Source organism: Columba livia, chromosome 5 (genome assembly GCF_036013475.1).
Source record: "Columba livia isolate bColLiv1 breed racing homer chromosome 5, bColLiv1.pat.W.v2, whole genome shotgun sequence".
NCBI lineage: Eukaryota > Metazoa > Chordata > Aves > Columbiformes > Columbidae > Columba > Columba livia.
In genome coordinates this window covers 45,233,802-45,255,646 of record NC_088606.1, presented here as the reverse complement: position 1 = coordinate 45,255,646, position 21,845 = coordinate 45,233,802, and positions in this window count along the sequence as shown.

Genomic DNA, 21,845 nt, shown 5'->3' with positions numbered 1-21,845 from the left:
GGAGCCTCATGCATACTTTTCATACTGTATGCAATTAGACTATGAGTCAACCACTTCATTCTATAAATATGGCAGCCTAGATGAGCCTACTTGAGCTCTCCCTGCTAAATAAGTGAGCTGTATGGCAATGGTTTTACTATTCAGAGGTCAGTGGATGAGCCCAATTCAAGTTCAATATCAGTCATTTAGCTTAAGTAGATGCATACTGAATGTAACAGATTATTTAGAAATATAAGGTTGTATGATTTTTAGTGTACTCTCTGATTCATGTTACTTGGCAGACTAGATTTGCTAAAATTTTACCAAGGGCAACTGCAGACTACACGAAACGCTTGCAAGATGATTCTAGCTTCCATTTTGCTGAGAAGAATGGAACTGACTGGGAAAACAATGATCCAAGGCTAACACAGAGACGTCACAGACATCTGCAAAGCGAGGCCTATTTTGCACTTTGCTGAGAAGAGAGGATTTATCCAGACAAAATGGCACCTTCAAGGTTATGGACCAAAAACAATGTCTACAACTGAACAAAACAAAGGCCCATGTGGAGTCAGGGAAAAAGGGTCCACTGGGGAGCAAAGGACCTGGTGGTGAAATATTGCTATTGGACCAACTCCTGGTGTGAATGGCCTGTAAATATATAAAACTTGGTAGTTTTCTACGGTTGGGTGGACCTCTGAGCAGGTACCCAGCTTGAGCCAGCCCTTCTGCTATTCTACTCCATTAAATTTTTTATTTTCTGATAATTTTGTTTCCTGAAAGTCTGCTTTGCATGCAATTAAGGGCCTCACATGAAAGTTTGCCACTGGAGCTTTAAAAATAAGCTCCATAGCAAACAGTTATCAGAGAGAGAAGACGCTTGAATGTTTGCACCACAATGGACATAGGCCTCACCTGAGAGTTTGCCTCCAGAGCTCCAAGACACAGCCTCTGGAGCAAACGGTTATGAGGGAGGGAAGACACCTGAAAGTTTGCTTCGTGAATGGATACAGGCACCTGGAGAGAAGGTAAGCAGCATTCAGCTTGGCTTATTTCCCCCATGCAGTAAATAATAGAGTGAACCTGACACCGAATTCTTTGATGTTGCACTTCTCTTTAAGAAATCTAAACATTGTTCTGCAGCAAGCAGAACCCAAAAATCACTTCCCCGATACACACTCCCTTGTCTACCATGAGAGGATTGCTGTGACATATGGTAGTTGCATACCTGGAGCATCCTCTGAGTAGGAAGCTGTTGGAGTTGGAGAAAACAGGGGAAAGACACTTGTATCTGCCACTCAGAAGCAATTACTGAGTGTTTGTTTGATTTCAGAGCTAGCATAAGATCCTTTTTTTTTTTTGCCTAGCTGCTAAAAACATTCTTATTCCTCTTATAAAAGAGAGTAGAGCTTATTCTGCTCTTGCGAAAATCCATTGACTCATGCTAGAGATAAACTTGCCCCTCAGGACTCAAATTAAGCAGTAAAAGCATTCTGGCATGCAAGGAATTAAGCCTGCTTCTCAAATCCTTCCTAGGGTAGAGCATATTCTCACCCACGCAACTACCAAGCTCTGCTAGCTGGTAGAGTAGGAAGCAGAACAATATCTCTGGATCTTCTCCCACTCACCTTGCTTTTTTCCAGTCTTTATGCCACCTGACTGTATGAGAGCTGCCTGCTGAGTGCTGAGCCCTTCCCAGACACGGAAAAAGGGAAGACCTTTTCCCCCCCAACGCTTACCCCAGCCCCAGTCACTTGCCTAAATACCACCAGACTGAAATTTACCTGTAGAATGTAAAACCTTAGAGGTCCTGCCAGCTGACAGGGGTTGTGGAAACATAAAGTGAATCCTAATGGCATCCTATTGGAAGTATCTGGAATGGTCTTTGCCTGACTGCAAGTGTTTATTCAGGTCAGTAAAACCACTCTGACATTTATGGGGTGTTTGCAGAGGAGGGGGGTGGGTAAAAGACTTACATTGGAGGCTGAGTTTCCATTGTTTCAGGAGCTATTTGAAGAGTCAGACTAGATTTGGCAAGGCGGTCCATGAGGGATCAGTGGAGCTTTGTTTCATATAGTCCCAACTAGAGGAGCAGGATTGCTTTACCTGAAATTGCTCTGAAGCTGTTTCTGAGTGGAATACATGTGGATTTTATGTAACTTGCCACCATCTTCTCTCCTTGAAACCCTTTAGCTGATGTCTTAAAATTTCAGCCTTTGAGGATTCATTATTTGATTTTTACAAGATGATCTCTTTGATGCATCGGGGCGCACAGAGAAACAGTATTAAGTAAGCACAAAAGCAAGAGTTGTATTTGATATATATAAATAAAAACTACAAAATTTCCAGGGAGAAGACCCCACCTTTATTTTTCTCCCAAGTAGTCTAGGCAATGGCAGCCTTGATCAAATCACCAATACTGGGGTTAATACTGCCATTTTGGACCATCACTGGAGAGTAGTTCTATCAGGTCAGCAGACAAGAGCACCTGCTTCAATCACGCCAGCAGCAGCTCTCCTGGGCTGCTCTGCAGCTCGCCAAGGCCTAAGTGCCTCGCAGAATAAGCCCCCTCCAGACTCTTCTGTTTGTCATTTCAAACATGTCAGAGGGGCTATGCCAAACCAGCCTGGCCTTCTCATCTCATTGGTGAGGTCCAGCAGCTTTCCTTAGCTCAAAACAAGAAAAAGGAGGCAAATAAGTTGGCTGCTGAGAAGTCACATTTGTTTCATTCCTCCTCCTCAAAGCCCCAGAGTGCAGGAACTGAGATCTAAGACCTAGGTCCTCTGCTCTGGTGCTCACAAGTTCTCTGAAAGTGACAGCTGGGTTTTTACCAACGACCTATAAAAATCTTTTAACTAACATGAGGCTTAGAAGATTAAGTCATTGCTGGGACGGCACTGTGATTCTCCTGATTCAGCAGTACTCACTCAAAATTTCATCACTCAGAGCCTACGTGGATGACAGATGGAGACAAAGTGGTGATAGCAGGAGTGGAGGGTGCAGTATTTCCTTTCCTTTTTTGTTTCTGAGGCAAACAAATGGCAGTCAGATAGCACCCTCCAAACACCTCCATCTCTGTAAATTAATGGCAACTACAAGATGTAACATTCATTGGTTCAATGGCTTGCATAGAACTCAAGGCTCAGCTGGGATTTTTCATGTGGAACAAGGCAAGAAAATATAATTGGAAGGCTTGGTGGCTGCATGATGCTTATTTCTTATTTCTCTGATTGCACCTGAGAGTTAAGTGTGAAATTTTGCATTAAAAAATCCTGTCACAGTAACAACCCAATAAACTTTGAATAAACTTCTTTAAAAGAAACAGAAAGCAATGAACTCTTAGTATTCACTTGTAGGAGTGTTTCAAGTAATCCTTTTAATTAGCTTTTATTCTTGACCGCTTTTTTCCAATAAATTAATTTTGTACTGGTAAAAAACAACAGAGCAAGACTCTTAGAACCTAAAGTCCGCTAACCAAAGAATAACTGTATCACATGCAGCAGCAATACAGTCTCTCCATCTTTCATTATTATTGCTGTCTTTCTTCTCTTGGTGCTAGAGAAGCAGCAAAGCAACCTGTACCCTTTCTTTGGGCCATATATATCTTCATCCAGGTCTTTAGGTGTGGAGCAAGAAATGCCAGGCTTGCTTCTCGGTTATCTCTCTTCAATGCACTAGTTTTAATCCATGGCTCAGCTCTGCTGGCCTGTTGTCTCCTTTTTATTCTCTGTGACAAAAACTCTTGCTGTAGGTGCCCAAAATAGCTCCATATGCCTCTTTTTCCTATTCTTCTTGGTTGTTACATTCTCCCAGCTTCTTCCTCTGGATCTACACATATATTATCATTGACCCAGTCATTTTCTACATTTCATTCACTGTGAACACATCCATCATACAGTTATGGCAATTGTGTCTCTTCATATCCAACAGCTGCATCTCACCCCAGCAATATCTGCATTTTGCAATCTGCATCTATGAAAAAAACAATAGTAATGGACTATAATAAAAATTCTGTTGCTACCCGTAGTGGTTCTCATTTTTTGTCCTTCAATGGGTTTTCTGCTTCTGAAAAAATTACTTTCTTTGCCAACTTGGCAGCTAAAACTTTGCTATTTTTTATTGTGGTTTTCTGCTTAGCTCAGTAATGGTCTGTTGTTATTGTCCAGAAGGGAGCCCCAGGTGGGATCTAGGCCTGAGACATCAACTGTTTAAACAAGTGGAACGGCTGTCATTAATCTTTGCTTCTGGAGCTCATAACAGGCAAATGGAGCAAGCAGGGAACTGGTTCTCAATAAAAGAAGAGTCCTTCAGCCTTGCACAGTTTCATGTCCAGCTACTAATCAATATATATTGTTCCCATAGATCACAGTAGTGGCAGGTGAGAAATTGCTTGGACTAGAAGCTTGTATAGAGTGGACATGTGAGGATTTCCCATGCACACTACAGACAAATCAATCTTCTAGAATAAGACTTGAAAGAAGTATCAGGAAAAAGCAAAGAGATTATGCCGAAGATGTTTGGGAACAGACCCTTTGGGGTGAATATTTAAGACAGGAAGATAGTCTGGTTGTTGTCATAAGGGTTTTCTTGTACTTCAAAGATCAATACAAATATGTCAGAAGATATGTCTTTGCAAAATACTGGTAGCTGAAAGCTAACTGAAAAGTGTAATCTGCCTTGACACCGGGCCCTCTTTGTCTTAATCCCTCATTCTTGCTGGTGTCTCAAACACTTGCATCCTCAGGTCCACACAGGTCAGATTCCTCTATAGTGCTTCTTTGATCTGACTTCCTCACCCTTGCCCCTTTCTCCTCTCTCCACTAAATCTCTCTTTGCCACACCAGGGCTGTATTCATCAGTAAGAAGTTATTCTTCTCATACAGGAAAATTCCTGAGTGCTATAAGCTGATCTCACCTCCCTTCTGCATTCTTGAACAGGCAAAGTAGTTGCTACAAGTATGATTTACAACAGGCCATGAGAGTAGCTCCAAGATGCAAGAGGCCCACACTGCTCAGATATTGGAATGTAAACTTCAGATTATTGCTCTCCGAGTCCGCAGAGCTGAGTTCAGTCTGGCGGAGACATCACACTGAAATTTAATGGCAAGCCAGAAGTTCCCATCCTGCTCCTGGTTCTTTTTTCACAGCAACCAAAACTCACAGTTTCAGAACTACAATTCTTACTAGGGACTTTGGCTATGAGTAAATCAGTTTTTCTGCAGGAACAAAGTAAAATATCAGCAACATTCAACTGGCTCTGGTGATCAAACTCTGTGCAAAGGCTGCTATTTTGTGGCTTGTCACAACCTTATCTCTTTCTGCTGCTAGACAGTGGGGCATGTTAGTTCTGGCATACAGTGGATTGAGCATGTCTGAAGGAATGATTTAATGGGCCTGACATCTGTCTTTTCTGTTAAGAACAGAGAGTACCTTAAAGTAGGCCATGGTGGAGAATAGAATTTGCTAAGAATTTGCCCAGTAGGTAATGCAGGCCCTGTGTTTTCAGCTGCTGTGCAGGAGGGGTTTACAGCAAGAGGCATTTCAATTCCCAGAAGGAAAAAAGCACTTCTGGTTATATTATCAAGACAAATAGTGCAGTGAAATCAGTTCTGAGAGACAAGAATTGGTCCCGAAAGATTGACTGAGTAAATTTTCAATACAATTCAATTCATATGCTCTTTCAGTACTTTCTATTTTTTCCTCATAAGCAGGTGGTAGGCAGAGAAGAATGTGGCAAGCTATTTTATATGATTGATGGTTTAGACTCTTCAATTAAAAGCATGTTTGCAGGTTGGTGATGAGGGAGAAGGAAGAGCTCTGAGTGTGCAAAGAACGAAGTATAATTTTGTGAGCCTATTAGCACCTCCACTCCTGTTTTAATTCTGTCATTATTTGACCAAGGGGATGAGGCACTCCAGCACGCTGCTGTTGGCTGAAAGTGCGATACCCAGCTCCTCTCCAGTGCAGTGTCCACAACACCCTGCCAAGGACATGGGGCAATCAAGCGTGAGCTGGGAGTTTTGCCATTGCTGATTGAGACTGGCTGCTGTAATCACACAAGGACTGAACACTCTGTTGTTCTTGATGCCTTCTGTCACCCATCTTATCATTCTCCAGCGACCTGGCTAGAGAGGGATAAACAGAGAAGCTGTGTATCACTACAGGTCTGAGCAATTTCAAAAAGTGGAGAAAAAAAAAAAATCTGCTCTGGGACATTATCATCCAGTTCCTTTTTTCTCCTTGAGAACACTGGAAATGCCCACTGCTGATGTATCTCCTCTTCCATGCTGAGGAATGCCCTGCTTTGGTTTGGCAGATCTGGGGTCCCAGTCCACGTCCCCATGTCCCTGCTGGCAGCCAGGGCTGCATGTGTGTGCTGCGCGGATGTTGCTGGGCTGCTTCTGAGCTCTGGGACTTCATGCACAGGCTGGGTCTCTTTTGCAGACTTTCTAGCAGGTACTGAGAACAGACGCCTTGGATTGCTGTGCTGCTAAAGAGAGCCTGGCTCCTGACGGTGGTTTTGGAAAAGACATTTCACCTTTTTTTGGCTGAATGAAAAAGACTCATTAAGGATAGCATGCAGTGAATACACAGATTCCACACAATTCGTAAGATATCCAAACTTGTTTATCCTATAAATGGCAGCCTGTAACATGTCCTTAGCACATGGGTTTTTACAGGATTCAGTTTCTTTGGTACTTGGATATGTATTTTACCCTCTCAGAAATGAGATTTTCATTTATTCATTTTATAAATGGCATTTAATTATGGTCATGATTGCTGAGAGTGATCATAAGCAAGTTTTTTCTTTTGTTTTCCCTAATTTATTCCAAATTACACAAAGGAGCATCCCATTGAATTGCTAATATCTCCACTGCCTAAACAGTCCTGGCATGAAAAACGCCTGTTGTCTGCTGTCTGTGAGAAAAGCAGACTTTTGTAACCATGTAGCTATTAGCTATTTTCTGGGCTGGGAATTCACTGACAGTTATTTGCAAGGTACCAAAACAACATTGTAAATTGGCCTGGCTCCAGCTGCATTTTGGAAGGAGTGCATAAACAATATATATCATTCAAACCCGCCACATTTAAGAGATGTGCTTTAGTTGTAAATTTGGGATACAAAGCCATGTTAATGCATCTGTATGGCTTCTGGACTACAGGTGTTACTTCAGTTAGCTGTCATGTTCTGTTAATCTAAAGGATGTTCCTACAAAACTGCATCTCACTAGCTAAATCTGAGTTATCCTCTGGAGGTGCCTCTCTTTCTTTCTCTTGATTATAGGTATCTTGGTATATCTTGATCCCCAGTAGAAGTACCTGACTTAAACTTTTCAGACTAGATGGAATGAAGCCAGCTGCGTTCAGCCCCACCGACAGCTCTGGGAATCAATACAATCCTGATGTGGTCAGAGAGATTAAGACTACGCAATTTTTAGCAAGAGTGCTAAAGTAGGAAGCACACATCAGGCTGGATCCACAGTTTGGGATGCCGAAAATGTTCCCATTGACACAAACATTATCTCTGGTTCAGAAGTGGTTTGGCCCTCCTGTATTAACTTTAAACATATTTAGAGAACAAATCAAGTGACCAGTCCTTTGTATGGACTTCTGTGGTAGTTGGGGCAGAAAGCTGTTTTAATCAACAGAGGCTATCATGAAATAAAAGCCGCATTGTTGTATCATCTCTACCACTCCTGGCCCCCTGCAGGTTGATAGATTCCTTCTCAGAAAGGTTTCTTGTGGCCACAGGCTGTGTTGTGGGGTGATAAGCCTGGCCTTGCCCTCTTCTGTTGTCTGCCCTGACTTAGGTCTGAAATGTACATGCCCAAGCCTTACCTGAGTTTCCTTTTATGACAGCAAAGACGAAACCTGAAACATGCAGCAAGGATGTAGCATTAAATTACTTTGACAGAGCTAAGATTACTTGCCCAAAGTGCCAATCAGGAGAAAGAAAGAAGACAGCATGAGAAAGTACACTGATAAGGCAGCCAAGACTGGAGTCCAGAGAAGCATCTTTTGAGGTGGAAATGCAGCAGCCTTGGCATAGAGCTTTTTAGAAAAGGCAGACCTGGTAGCATCTGTAGTACTATGCCTTGAATCCTGCAAGACTCTGAGAGCTCTGCCCTTTGAATGTCCATGGCTGTTGATGATAAGCAAGGACATCAGCAATGGTAATTAGTGTCTCCCTATCTCTTGTATACAGTTGCTCAGTTCCCAGTACTATGGTACATACATCCTAAAACATTACTGTTTGAGAGTGACTAAATCAGCTTTTATCTGTATTTCCATATGTTTGTGAGAAATATTCATGGATTCAGTTTCAAAACACAGCTATAAGGTACAGAAGTATTATTTCCTTGTTGTGAATGAGGAACAGTTCAGGAGATGCAATTTTATGCCTACAGTTTAGACCACATAGATGCCTAACTTCCTTATTGTTCCTTCAAATCAGGGATTTAAGCACCTAAATTACCTCAACTGCCAGCACAAAGTTTTACTCTTCTGAAAGGACATGCTAATGCTCCAAAATCTCACCTTGAGTGACCATCTACATCAACTCAGATGTGTAGCATGGAAAAGGGGGCTTGCATGATCTTAACTTCTTGTGCCATTTCTTAAGCAAAAGACCATATTTTCTGTGTGTTGTTCCAGTGTAAACTATGAGACAGTATCTTACTTTTTTTGACAGAAATAAGTCTTAAAGGAGAGCAGTGAAGTAGCAAGTGAAAAAGTTCTACTTAGTATGTATGGTTTAAGCTCTACCTTCATAATTTCATTACATCTTTTCCATAAAGGGGGATGTGGGACAGTTATTTTGGTTTTATACAAATAATCTCACCAAGTGGAGCGTTCTTACTGCAGCCTGTGAAATTATTAGCTGCTCACAACACTTATAACTCCAGGAATAGCACCATAGCGAGCTGTGGCTTCTGACTGTTCACTTGCAAAATCTTTGTCATGCCTTCAGTGCCTTGATGATCAGTAGTTTATTTGCCCTTCCCTGAATGGTCGAAGGTGTGGAACTAAGTGGCTATGAATGTTTTTCACCTGTTCATAAAGTTAAAATTCCCATTCATAGCATTGCCACTAGAATAATTACTTACTAGATTTGTCATTAATTCTAGTTCTTTTTAATGCATTAGCATAGAGTATGTAAGAACCAAGGGAACAGAAACATTGGAAGATACTTCTCACACACCAGTGAAATAATAAAACACTATAGACTAAGAGAGGAACATGAGCTTAAAAGAACAAATTGCATCTGGAAAATTTATTTATGTATCAAAACTAATTATTGTAAGTTCCACCTCAGTAGCACTTGAGGATTTCATTACAAGATCTAATTGGTCTTATATGTGCTGTAAAAGTTTTTTATCTTTTAATTGGTAGCAGAAATCAAAGCAAGGAGAATGTGAGACAAACTTGGTATTTTTTCCATAAGCTCATCTTCTGGCTTCATTTGCATTTACATGGTTCTTGGAGCCGCTCTGAGCACAGGCTTGCATAGCATGCCAAAAGAGAATCTGCTCCTGGTCCATCAGTTCAGTGCTTCAGAAATTCATCAGAGTTGTTCAGCCAGTCTGATCCTAATTACCAAAGGCTGCTACTTCAAGACAGCTGAGTATCCTGCCCCTCTTCAAGCCTTTCTGGAACACATTTTGAAAAAAACACAAGTAGCAGCTGTTGTATCATTTTACTGCACTGTCCATGTTGGAGGTACAAGCCTACTTTCCAAAGGGTGAGTGAGTCCTTGGAACACCTTAACTGAATTAGGTTTGTCGGTCTGAACCATAGCCCTTTTAAACATCACCCAATCTGGTAGCATGAACGTTTTTGACTGATTCTGCCTTAAATGTAGACAAGCTGAAACAGCTACTTGAGGGGTCATGTATGTTAGGAATGAGATTGAATGAGTTCTGTCTGAACTGCCCAGTGCTGTTTTGTGCATTGACCCTCACTAATGCCCACACAGCAGGCACCAAAACCAGAAGCACTACAGCTGTTATGTCTAATTAGCCTAATTTAGAAATGAAAGATATATACAAAAAAGAAAAGCCTGTAAGAATCTTGTCCCCACCACCACTTTTCACAGTACCATCCAACAGTCACGGGAGCTGAAGCTCCTATGAATGAGGGTAAAGGAAATATCTCTCAAACTGGTATGGAGACACTTCTAAAGTCAGTGATGAGGAAGTGGATCCCTCCAGTTCAGTGAATCAGTGATAGCTGAATTCATTAACACTGAGGTGGCAGTAACAGTAGCAGCAACGGGGGATATAACTTGTCACCACCTTAGGACTGTGATGTGCAAAAGCTGGCTAGATGTTAGTGCTACTGACACACAGCACAGCAAGACAGTGGGTAGGTATGGCCTACATGGTAACAGCTCCAAAACTAGAGGTAGTAATGAAATGGTGAGCACCTTTATGGCCCCAGTGGTGAGACCAGCAAGATATCACACATTGGTTATACCAAAATATCTCCTCATAAAAGTCAGGAAGCATTCTTCTTCTGAGCTCAAGGTGAACTAGCCCAGATGCATCCCTTGACCTTACGTTATAATATCTGATGTTAAGCTATAAGTGGACACAGCAGCAGGAAAGTGAAAAAAGGTATAAAAGGACCTCTTGAGAGGTGAGCGTTTATGCCGAAAAGTTGGGAGGCTGAATGGAAAACAGCTGCCAAAGAGACTGAAGAGTTTGTATTGTACTTATTCACGTGTTCTTAACCCATTTTGTTATATTTACCAAAGACTAGATGTGTTCTTTCTCCCTTTATGCTTCTATTTTATATGCAAACTCAATGATTACGAGGAGAGTATTGCCTGTTGAAGTTTCCGTTGGGAGGTATTTAATCTTCTCAATTTTCTCTGTGTTTGAGCCATGTGTGTTACATCTGCAAGACACCTGCACCAGTAACAGCCACCCAGCCTGGGAGAAAGGTTATATGTGTCAGAAGTGTAACACCTTCCAGCCTGTCCATTTGGAACTGTGAAAGTTGCCAGTCCAACTTTCAGGTTCTCCAGGAAAAATAGGGTACATTTTTTCTACAGTTCCAAATACAAATAACTGGCAAGCTGCATTCACATCACAGATGGAAGCAGAGAGGGTACAGGAACATTGTTTTCAGAGGCTGTTTACTTCCTTGCTATCACCTTGCTCTGTCACCTTGCAATGCTTCACTTTGCCAGGTATAAAAAGGAGACATAACATTTATGCATGGATTTCCAGAGCACAAAAGACCAAACTGTCATTGTTCAGTTGCTTTGGGAGCCTCCAGACAAAGTGATTGAGGAAAGACAAAAGGTGACGTTGACTCAAATGACACCATCATTGGTGTGGTGGCCCTGGGATGTGTCCTCCACCAAAAAAACCATCCTGCTTCCTGCAGTGTTTGGACATAAAATGAGTATGAAGGAGGAAGGCTTTCAGGAAACTGCTTTATTTATTTTTTCTCCAGCTCATTCTAACTCTCACCCTCTCCTTGAAATGGCACAAGGGCTTAAATAGTAGATCCTTCAATTTCTTTTTCAGATATTAACTAAAGACCTCAATCTTCAACGCATTTGTTACAATAAAATAGCCATGCAGTGTAAAGAAATCTAATTTTCCCTACTCCACAGAGGCCAACAAATTGCCCACTTCTTTGGGGCCTTAATACAATGAAAGACCTGAAGAGTTATTAAGAGACAGGGTGAAGATTCATGTGCTTGAGTGGGTCACGGGTGCTTTATTACACCTTCATCCAAAAAAAAAAAAAAAAAACAGATTATTCTGTGATGAGTTCCAGAGTAACAGAAAGCAGGCAGTGCTTTATAAAAGCACTTCTAAGAGCAGCCAGCATCTCATTAAAAGTACATGCAGTCCTGTCTCTAAATTATTAGCTTCTCCCAGCTAAACAGCTGCAGAAATATTATATTATAGTTGTGGCCCGTGATACAGATGGGCTACATAGCAGCACATTTTTTCCTGAATCAAATGTTCATGCACAGTACCAGGGCATATAAATGGAAAGATGGGAGGAAGGGTTACAGCTTCTTTCTCATGGTTAGCGTGCCCCAGTGACAATGCTGAAAAGTAAGTTTTGCTCTTACCTGGTATTTACCCTATCTGAGAAAATTAGAATTTCTGAGATAGAACCATCCTGACTCAACATTAGATAATACACATGAAGAAAGCTGTCAGAAATGCCTCATATGCAGTCTGTACGTTACCAGATAATAGACAATCCAACCACAATACACAAAGCCATAGGAAACCAGACTTCATTAGTTTGTTTGCTCTCAGAACTATATGTTTATTTACAATGGTAATTCTCTTGCAAAGAAGCTCTTCATTGCATGAAAGTTCTCCTGCATTCATAATCCTCTTCCTGTAACATCCTAATCCTCTGTTTACACAGGGGTGTCAATACTTTGAAGTGTTAAATCACTGAAAGAGGACACTTCACAGACCAATGGCCCAGAAATGTTTTTGGAGCTTTGGTGTATCAAAATATACATGGGGGACTGATCTCCCCCTGCCAGGTAATCGTTTTGCATCTGTACAAAATGAACTTTAAGCTTTTCCATCCTGATTCAGTTGAGTTCTGACACCCTTTACGGGTTAGTTTAAATGACAGGATAAGCAGCAAGACAACAGAAAATCAAGCGCTGTGATATGGATATGTCAGCTCAAAATGGATAAAGCAACAATAAAACAGATTAGTATTGTGGTTTTCATGCTAGCAATCCTAATATAATTTACATTCTCTACAGGAATCACAAGGAAATAGGGACATAGGATTGGCAGGGACTGCCTAGGTCATTGAGTCCAGTCCTCTGCTATCGCAGGCAACAATGTCATATAATCCCTTTCATAAACCATTTGACTTGCCAATGAAATGCAGCAAACACAGGGGAGAACACTGCAGCTGTTCAGAAAAGCACAGAAAAACCCACAGCCTGTTTACAATTAAAAATGCAATTGAAGTTATACAGGCTTTTAATAGGGATGAACTAAAAAGTTTGGTTTAGTTCATTTCTGACTCCAAACTTTTCTGGCATCCAGGTGGGAAAGGGTTGCATGCCTGTATGTAATTCAAGGGATTTGCATTCCTCTCACATGCATAGGGGGACTATGAGAACTGAGATCTGATTTGAGCACCAGCATGGTCAAAAAGGGCTCCTGGCTCTTGAATAACCAAGGCTGCTTGAAAATTCACTTTTATATATATCTTAAGGTATATTTGAAATTACACTTGAGTAGGTTGCTGGTTGGCTCCAGGAAAGGCTAAACAAATCCAGAAGAGAGAAGACAGCAGCTTAATTCTCATTTTGCACGGGATATCAGAGGTATTAATCTACGACACAGAGAGTTCTGAGAAAACCACAGGTGTTTCCCAGAAATGTGGAAGTCTCTGTTCAATTTGTGATTCCAACATTAAATTTTGTCTTTCTCCTTTGCAAGCTACATATAAATAACCCCTTGCTAGATGAGTTGGCTGATGGAAGGACCAAATTCAATGGCAAGATAAAGGGATTAGCTGGAACGGTTCACTGGCACCAGTAAGACTCATGAGAAAACAGTCTGTATTGTAAACTTCTCTAGAGTGCATGTTAAGCCATTTAACCTTTTGCTATTTCCTTGCCAATGGCTACTATTTCTGTCTGTATCTTAATAAGGGATGCACAGGTATCTGTTTCAGAGTAGTTCATGCTCCAGACTGTATTATTAGCCAAACTATAAGCAGTAAATAATCAAGACATTTGAACCCGTACCGGAAGAAGAAGACTGTTTCCTAAGATAACAAGGGATGCTCTATGCTTGTTTACCTACAATATGTGATTCTCAGTGCCACATCAAATAATCAAGGAAGAGATCCACAGCTGCAGAGGATCTTCTCATCAAGCTTGTTTAGCCTGGACTAGGAAATGGCTATTTTGGTCAGCAGGCGGCAAAAGCTGATAAGATGTTTCAGCGGCTCCCTGTTGTCACAAACTCAGAGTGGAAAGAGGAGTGAGCTGTTGGGGGGAAAAGTTTAGCCAGTCCACAAATGTTGCCACAAACTTTGCTCACCCTCAGATATCTTCACTAGTCATTGGTTCACACCTTTTGAAAAAGACGAAGTGGCAACTGAGGCCAAGCCACTGTGCCTCTCCCAAACTGTTGTGAGATAACACAATGTGTGTACCATTGCTCTGAAGTGAATACTGCACTTTTACTGTGCATTATAATCAGTTTTCCATAGTATATGTAAGATTGTATCATAATTACAGATTTCCATTATGAAAGGATATGATTATACTAGGAAACCAGTTACTTGGGATTTTCTAAAGGATGCTGAAGCGAAAGAGGCAGTACGTTCAGGAGTTGGTGCTTGTTCGGAATATGTTACAGAGGAGATGTTGAGGAAGAGAGGAAAATGGCCAGTTTATGGAGCTGAGGTATCATTCTGTCAGAGATGTAAAAGATAACAAGAAGGTGTACCTAATGAGCTCCTCTGGCCTCTGAGCTTTGGAAAAGAGATGAGAGAAACGAAGAAGGCATGTAAGAAGCAAATTAAGAGGTAAAGCATTGGGGGGAAATGGTAAGTGAACAACTTCTAGCCTGGTTTCAGCAGCTTTAACAGGGCAGATATGCCAAGGAAAATGATGGAACTGAAAATCTAGGGGAATAAAAGAGGTAAGAAAAGTGAAGTTTAACGCTAAATTTATCTGGAATGTTCCAGTAACAGTCTGACTTACCAGGAAATTCCTCTTATACTTTGCTCAAATGCTGATATTTCTATATGTGTATGGCAACAATTTCTCAATATTTATACTCAAGTAGATTAACCTTTCTGCAACATTCCTGTCTACTTCTGAAAGTTAAATTTTAGTGTATTTTCTCATATGAAGGAACTGGACAGGTAGGCAACAGTCCCCTTGTTTGTTTCCACGGCCCACACAAACTTGACCCGAATTAGTTCTGCAGAGAAAGTGTATGCTTTTAAGGGAGGTCAAGAAATTTAGAGGTGAAAAGCACACAGGGAAGTATTTCTAAAGCAAAATAACCTGGTTTTTGTCAAACTGGCTGCAGAAAGAATACCCAAATGCAAATGCACACAGCAAACTTAGGAAAGGCTTTGTCAGCAGGCAAGCCTATTAAATACACACATTTCTTTAAGAAATCCTTGAAACATACCTTCTCTCCTTCTTAAAAAGTTTTTTAAAGTTTTAGAAAGTACTTTCTTTAAAACTTTTCATTGTAAGGTTCTTTTATTCTCTCTTCCACTATTAAAAATTAAGGCATCCCCTTTTCTTCACCGAAGTGTTTTCAGCACATATCCCAAAAAAGTCCTTTCACTTCCTGATAAGCTTTATATGTATATTCCCTGCATTTCCCTGTCATTTGCTTATGTCCATATTTTAATTAGGTTTTTTTTCCCTTTGAAAAAGCAGGGAAACTCAACCACGTACAGTGTTCATAACAGTGTCACGAAATCTTCACACTTTCAGCACAGCGGGTGTAACTAGTAAATAAGTGTCCTATAACTTCCATGTCTTGACAGAAAAACCTTGGAAATACCGGATGCTAGCTGGCCTTCACTTTACTAAAGGAATTTTTAGACAACTTATTCCAATAAGTGCTGTGATGATTGTCCTAATCATTACAAATGCCATCAATGTCTCACTCTCTGATGCCAGAACAGAAGATTAAGGTGAAGAAATAAGTGCTATGGACCTGAGGCAGCTGCCTCACCTCAGGGGCAGGCTATGGTGAGGTAAGCAAGGACTGAGCAGCTGGCCCGGTGAGTTTCTGTGGTCCCAGGGATACACAGACAGATGTGAAAGAGCATCTCAAGCATAGTGCCTTAAAATGCAACAGAGAGGGCAGACAATTTACACAACATGTACAAATGGATACAGGGATGGGCTGCTCCATATCATGGCACATCCCTGCCAAGAGGTGGCAAGGCTGGTATTTCTTGAGATTAAAGGCAGGGAAGACATAATTTTGAACATGAGGAACAACAAGTAACAAAACAAAATATGTGAGAAGGGAAAGAAAAAATGAAATAAGGCAAGGAGGTCTTCTGAAAGAGGTTCAAGCTAAAGTAACGTAAGTAAGAAAACCAAAGGGGAGAGAGAAAGACTCTTATTCATAAAACCAGGAAAAACACTCAATGCTGCCATATCTTGGAGTGCAGAAAGAATAAAAGAATAAGGGGTAAAAGAAACAGTAGCTAATTATTATGTACTTCATGCCACTCCTTCTAGTAGTTATAGCTGCAGCAGCAACTAACTTGCTCCTCTTCCTCTGTTAGGAGAAAAGAATACTGACCAAATGCATTCAGGCAGTGAAGGATCTCCAGTGCCTTTCCTGCAGACTTAGCCCTGTCTGCCCATGGGAAAACCACGTCCCACATCAGTCATACCAAAGACACACTCTGCTGTTCTGGAGGAAATATCACTTCGGTCTCTGACCATTCAGTCATCAGTTTCCCTGTTCAGTGTTCTCAGAAAGGTGCTGGTTGATATTAACAGGGATGGGCTGAGGAGTGAAATTACTTATTTCTTTCCCAGCCTTCAGCCTGTGCAGCAATGCTCACCTGTGTACATGACACATAAATGCAGTCTGCTGATGGTTGTCTCAAGTCTACCTCCTGCTGAGCAGTTCATTGGTATCTGAAGTATAAGGGCAGAGCAGATTGCAACTGTGGAAAAGTCACCAAATTACAGCAAGGTGAACATTTGCAAGGGAAAAAAGGCATGCTAGCCAAAAAGCATTTTTAAAGCATGTTAACAAATCCAGCTTATCTCACATGCCAGCTCTCCCCCTCCCCATTCCCATTCCTACTGAATAGACACTAATTGAAAATTATGTTTTCAATGTGAAGCCTTTTTCTAATTTGGTCTTGTTTAGAAGCACTTAGGGATCCTATGGTTTGTTGTATTTCAAAGTGATTTGCATGAACTCCCTGAGGAAGCCAACAAAGGGCACTGTCAACATTTTGCTGGCAGACAGCAAGGGTTTCTACTCAGCACAGAATATTCATGTGCTCCAAGGCACAGAGATTCTTGGGGTAGAGGAAACAGCTGCAGAGCTCCAGTGCAAAACAACTAGGAAAATGCTGTAATATCTGTTCCTCTCCAGGGCTTTTTGCAGTCTTTTACCAATCCTAACTTTCCTGGTAGGTGTAGAAGAAGCCTATTTTGTATTTAAATAATTTTAAAATATTTTTAATGAGAAAGGTAGAATTGCTAGTGCAATATAGTTAGATGTGCTCACAAAGATGTTTTCTTGGCTTTAAGTTGCATGTAAGCATCACATCAAATACTCTAAAATATTTTCATGGATTTCTACAGCCTTCCACACATTTGTGAGAAATGCGTATACAAAGTACGAAACATTTTGTATTTACCTGACAAAATACGTAATCATGTACTCACACATGCACTACACACATGCCTATATATTTGGCATACACAAGATGTCAGACACTTTGTATATGCACATATGGGTGCATTATGTTATACCTGAGTGTCTTTGCAAATCATACAAAGCACAGGAACAACCTGCACCTTACAACACACACCTGCAGGATCTGCAAACAGTCAGCTATGCCAATAAAGTTCAGATTGCTCATACCCGTGTGCATTAACAAAGTCCACGTGGTTTACTACATCTTCTAATTTGTATGCATGAGATACAAGCCTGTACATTCATTTACTTAATACAGTATGGTACGGAGGAGAAAAACATTAAGGAGTACAATGGGGTCTTCAGAAGACAAATGATTAAACAGAAAGCCAAGTTTGTATTTTTATGAGTTTTCAGATTAGTAAGACCAGGTCCACATGGAAAAGTTTAGCTGTCACAGCTAGGTTAAGAACGTAACAAACTGCCCCATTAATTGACATCCCCAGAGCAACAAAAGTCTTAGAGCTATGCTAGAAAAAAACCCTCTTTGGCTGTCTGATTTCTCTAGTTCAAGAAATTGGAGAAAGAAAAACAGTATTTTGCTTCTTTTTTAGGATAATTGGAGATAGAAATTACCATCAAACTTTTTCCAATGTAATAAAGACCTGAATCTACTTTGGATTCTTTTTCTCCTTAGAGTGGCTCAGAGGTATACTATTCAATTTAAATCTATTCAAGTTCCAAGCAGAAAGGGATCAACTACTCAGAGATCCCATTTCAAACTATGATTTGGGGCACAGTGAGTGCTGCAGACCGTGGTTTCCATAGCCATGTTTACACAGGCTGCTACAGCCCACAGTATTTAATCCAGCTGGCAGGGACCTTTTATTGTTAAGTGCTACTTTGAACTTATATTCCAAGTATTCCAGGCATTCCACCCCCATTGCTAGGATTTTTCTGAAGTACCTCTGGAGAACAATGCCAAAACCAACAGAAACAAACGTCAGAACTTCATGATTCTTCTCCCTTTTGTCACTGTCTAGCTCCTTCTGCCTAGCCAGTGTCATTTTCACACTCATCAGCCAGCATAGATGAAAACAGTGCTCCATGCCATTGCAAATGCCACTGCAAATACACAAAAGCTGTGGAGTTTTCACAGCTTGCTGCCATGTGGCTTTAGCACTGCCAATCTGCCACTGTGCTGCAGAGCAGCTCTCACATGGTTTTGGAAGCAGTGGCAACAGCTGTCTCACCAGCAGCAGCCTCAGGATCCCTGGAAGGCACAGGATGTCAGGCTGCTCAGCATGGGAGCTGGGTCAGCATCTGTGGCTGAAATGATGGTTCTGAATTTATCAACCAAGAGGCAAGTGGTGGGGACAGTCCTGGGACAACCATCAGCGTCTACTGAGTTTCCGGGTAAGACAGACAAAATCTTTGGATGTCTGTGCAGGGTTCAGCTCAGAGTCACTGCTGCCTGCCCAAGCACCAGAGCTCCTGCGGATACGTGTGTCATCCTTGTTTGCTCCAGCTCAGTGTGGTACAGACAGATGGGACTTCTGTGCTGGAGGTGGGCAGTGGCATTGAAAGGGTAGTGTCAGCAGACGTTACAAGGTTGGCCAATATTCAGAGCTTGTTGAGGGCTTTGTACACACATAGTTGGGAGTCTGAAAAAATAAATGTTGGATGTCTATTCCCTCTTTCTCCCGCACAAGGCGGCAGAGGATGTTAGTGGAAACAGGTGTCATTGCCCAGGGCTGCAATACCTGGATGAGCACGATGGCAGACTTGCTAATATGAATGCAGATGGTCTAGGAACAGTCCTGACTCTGATAATGCCAGGGACTCTCAAACTCATATTCAACAAAACTGCTGATTTATTCCTATCAACATAACAGACATTAATGTTCTTGGTATTCTCCCTGTAATTCTGGAAAGACTGCTCATCCTTTATGTGTGATTAAATCTTTTACTTGATAACATGCATGCTAGAAAGAAGTTGTTTAATTATTTGTAGCTAAAGAATAATATTAGAAAGCATAGGAGTGTCAAAAGGGGAAATGTTGCTGCCTTTTAGTAAGTGGAAATGCCATGGCACTACCTGCTGTTGTTGGAAGCATCAAGTTTTGTCTAATGCTTGTGAGAACAACGTGTAAGGTGGAGGTTCTCTGTGAATGCTGGGAGGTAGCAGTGCACAATTCCTTCTCCAAAGTGACAGTTGCTTGGGATGTGTACTGAAGGGTGCCTTATGTTTCTGCTTTTGGTGATTTTATACTTATATTTGATTAAACTTGTGGCTGTGATGCTTTTTTTGGGAAACATTCTATGAATATCCCCAAGAATTTCAAGACTTTAACAAGGTGTTCAGAGTGCATACTTCACGGATGGTAGCACAAATATTTTATGTTATCTGAAATATTTCACAAAATATTAGACAATTATTTTATATGGTCTGATTTGTGTGATTCCAGAGTTATTTCTTATTCAAGTTGTGGAAATACTTGATCAGAATGGCAGGGAATATTTCTTGAAATATGCCACAAACGCCACAAATATTCATACGAAATCATGTTAGAAGTTTCACATCTAGCCACATTCAAATGCTTGGAAAATATTTTTCATTGAACTTTGCTTTAGAAAGTTTCTTAAAAATACTACTACCACTTTCCAATTATGTTCATGTTTGAAACATGTTTGAAAACAGTAACTTTATATTTTAATGATTGTGTAGAAGTGAAAGTGTTTTTCAACAGCTATGAAAAGCCAACGCAGTCATACCTTTAGTGACATACAAGCTAGAACGGCATGACATAAAATCCCATAGTGAATCACAGTAGTTAATGGCACTGATTTATAATCACATGAACGGCAACAATTAAAAGAAAGATGTACAGAAAGGGGTTTCCTCCCTGGCACTTGTAAGGGAGCACTTCAGCATTGCAAGCAAACTCCCGCTTACATCTCTAGCTCTTGTGCCTGGATGACCAAGACCTCTTCTAGGACTGTAGGTCCTAGAGCTGCTGGTGTTTCATTGCCCTTTCAGGTGGTTTCCTATAAATTGTTTCAGTTTCCATATCCTTACTCTGCAACCTCACCTTGCCCATTTCATTGCAACTTTCTAAACATCCTTCTCCCTGTCTGTCTTCTCAAGGGCTTCTGAAGCTCCTCCTTGCCACAAGTCTAGAAACTGGCCAAAAGTAAACACCAGGCACAGCTGTGCTCCTGCTGTCCTGCTCCCGTACACTGACCCTAAACTGGCAGCATGGTAATGCAGATGCTTGGAAAGAATTCAGGGAGAAAACCTGCCCTGAGTGAGCCCAGAGAAGCAGCTGGCTCATGTTTCAGCGTCCCAGGAGGTAGAAGGGATCGTGGCATTGCAAGTCAATGATGACCATGCTAGTAGCATCTGAACTTCAGGCTGAAGAAAATTAACATCCCAATCATTTTGTGTCTTTCCAAGAGGAAGATGGAGTACTCAGTAGCTGTACCATTGATTTGCATTTTAAACTCGTGGAACTTTTTCACAAAAGCAGAATAAACTCAGTATAAACCAGTCATCTGTCCCCCTTCCCTAGATGCTCTTTTAGCCGAACAATTTGTAGACGCTACTCCCATTTTAAGTCTTCTTGCCAAATATTATATTTCACAGTCACATTTTTCTACCATTCAAGATGTTTCTTCTCTATTGCTGTGTGAATGTTCCAGACATACAAGAGAATCAAATTGACTCTGGCAAGGGCTGAGTTTTCAGTCTTTACACAACTTTGCCTGTGTGGAAAGGCACACAGCATGCTGGGCTCCCAATAATAGTGCCAATTAACTATAGTTAACATGCAAGGCACAAATGCTTTGTCAGGGCTGTAGTAGCCTTCTGAGCTATAGAACAGAGAATTACTCACAGGTTCAAAAATCATTTCAAAGGGTACTCTAAAATTCCTATGCATAGTCACAGGGTAAACAGTAAGATGGGTACAATCAGACTGCTGTTATATGCTCAAAGGCAGCAACCTAAAAAAAAAAAGCTTTATTTCTCTAATATAATTTCTAATTTTCCGGCTGAATTTGGAGATGTCATGTGGAACAGCCTAGGTGTAACGTTCTTTCCGACAGCAGTGCAGCGCGGTTCTCAGTACTGCACGGAAATCGTTTGATAAGGGCTGGGCATTGTTCCGTTTACAGGAACAGATATCGCTGTGTCAGACACCGGCTCGGCAGGGCGGGAACCTGCCGGCGCCGGCGCGAGCCGCCCGGGGGGCGACGCTCTGCTTCTGCGGGCGCACAGCGCCGCCTGCTGTCGCGGGGGAAGCGAGGGCTGCGGGGCCCGGGCTGCGGGGTTCAGGGAAAAAGCAGCAGACAGCCTTGCCAGGGAGACTTTCTGCAAGAAAGTCAGATTGCACTCGAAGGAGGACAGGGAACTGCTTGAGAGAGTCCAGCGCAGAGCCACAAAGATGATTAAGGGAGTGGAGCGCCTCTCTTATGAGG